Source organism: Coregonus lavaretus (genome assembly GCF_964263955.1).
Source record: "Coregonus lavaretus genome assembly, chromosome: 6".
Taxonomy (NCBI): domain Eukaryota; kingdom Metazoa; phylum Chordata; class Actinopteri; order Salmoniformes; family Salmonidae; genus Coregonus; species Coregonus lavaretus.
Genome location: NC_139993.1, coordinates 38,126,366 through 38,128,300, shown reverse-complemented (window position 1 = coordinate 38,128,300; position 1,935 = coordinate 38,126,366). Strand labels below are relative to the sequence as shown.

Here is a 1,935-nt window from a genome sequence, read left to right as displayed (position 1 = left end):
CTAGGCCAAAACAGAATATACAGTAGCTGATAATTCCTCTCCATTCCTATCCAGTTCTAGAGAGAGCAATTCTCTCTGGAGAGTCTCGGTTCGCTCTTTGCACTGACCTCCCTGGGATCAGTTCCTTGCGGAACTCCTTCACTAAGAAGAAATATCCAATAGCATCTAAACAGCAGTTTGTTGTGGCAATCCCTTCTGAGACATGATAAAAGTTATGCATCAAATTATACTGTTGGCAGTCAAGCGGGACTTTGGAGGCAACATAGAACTTCATGAAAAATGCAATATGGATAGGAGTGTAACAGATGAAAAAGACTACCAAATTGGCTGATATTATTCTAATACTTTTCCTGTTGTCCTCATTTGAGTGCATGTCCTTCTTGGCCAGCAGAGTGCAGATCGTCTGCAATGAACAAAGGAGCATTGTGAGAAAAGGAACCACATATCCCAGTATCTCCAGAGTCAGAATGTAGCCCAGTGGAAACGGACGGTCTCTCTCAAAGCAGGCCAGTCTGTATTCAGGTCTGTTGTGCTCCCTGAATATCACACATAGGACCACAATAGTTACCCATATCATCACACACACTACAACAGCCACTTGTTTCTTGGAGCCCATTCTCCTGGAGTGGAAGGGAAACTGAATGGCGATGAATCTCTGGATACTGATAGCCATAACAGTGAAGATACTAGCGTACATGTTGGTGAAGTGGATGAGAACCAGAACAACACAGAGGCCAGGAGAGTCCAGGTTGAAGAAGGTGTGGTAGATCCTGAAGGGCAGGAAGGTGATGAGGGCACAGTCGGCCACAGCCAGGTTGAACATGTAGATGTGTGTGTCTGTCCAGCTGTCTCTCTTACAGTAGAACACCCTCAGAGCAGAGAGGTTCAGGACCAGACCCAGCAGAAACACAGGGCTGTACACAACCCTCTGGAATAGCCTCACCTCCTCCAACATGTTGGTGTTACAGAGGTGTGGTCCATGTGAATGGTTGGACATCATTCTCACTATGGTGAAGAGCATGGTCAGTTAGTCTGATATTATGATGTTTTATTGATGAAGGCTAACATTATGGTCTTTAGATTCTTATGAAGTTGGTAATGTGTTTCTATTTCAAGCACGTATTACTAAAAGTCAAAGTTACAATCAACATCAGTGAGTCGATTGCTGTTTTAGGGTTCAGAGGCTAAGAATCGTTACATACACTACAATTGTAACAGTTCTCACTTGGTCTGTACTTCACACTTCAATTAAAAACACATAGTTCTTTCTGTTTGTTCTGACTGTTAATAAATGTCCTACCTTAAAATGAGAGGAACTCTGACAAAGACAGCCTTTTAATGCGATTTCCAGCCACCAAGCATACAGATGATTTTCACCTGTAAGTTAAGACTCTGTCTCCTTCTTGAAGCTGTGTGAGAAGCTTGAAGTTTCCTTCAAGCAGTGTCCCCTTGACAACAGAAAAAGGAAGTTGCCTTTGATAGACTGCAGTCTATTTGCATTTCAAAGTGTAGAACTGCGTAGGTATAATATCACCAGAGAGTAACAATTTGACAGACATACATTAAAGCCTAAGAATATTTCAACAATAACGAAAGAGCCAAAAGCTCTGAAATTGCCTTGATCTTTTTCTGTTTTATATTACCTCACTATACACAGTCACAATATGAGAAGTTATTTTAACCTCAAGACAATGTTATTTCCTTTATATGGTCTGCACTGTAATTGGTTGGGAAATTTAGACTGTTGGTGCAATATTTGTCTCTTCGTGGTTTGGAGGTTCACATCTAATGTCCTTCTGTTTGTGTTGAATGTTGAAAGACACATGACAAGATGCATTCTCATGACATTCTCATGACAAGATGCATTCTCATGACATTCTCATGACAAGATGCATTCTCATGACATTCTCATGACAAGAACATTCTCCATTCAGG

General features: G+C 41.3%; 1 pseudogene across 1 annotated transcript; it reads right to left on the bottom strand.

Annotated features, from left to right (window-relative positions):
* LOC311131038 (G-protein coupled receptor 55-like) lies at positions 1–997 on the bottom strand (annotated as a pseudogene). Its single transcript has one exon. The product of its transcript is annotated as a G-protein coupled receptor 55-like (transcript).
* Positions 998–1,935: the final 938 nt, after the last annotated feature.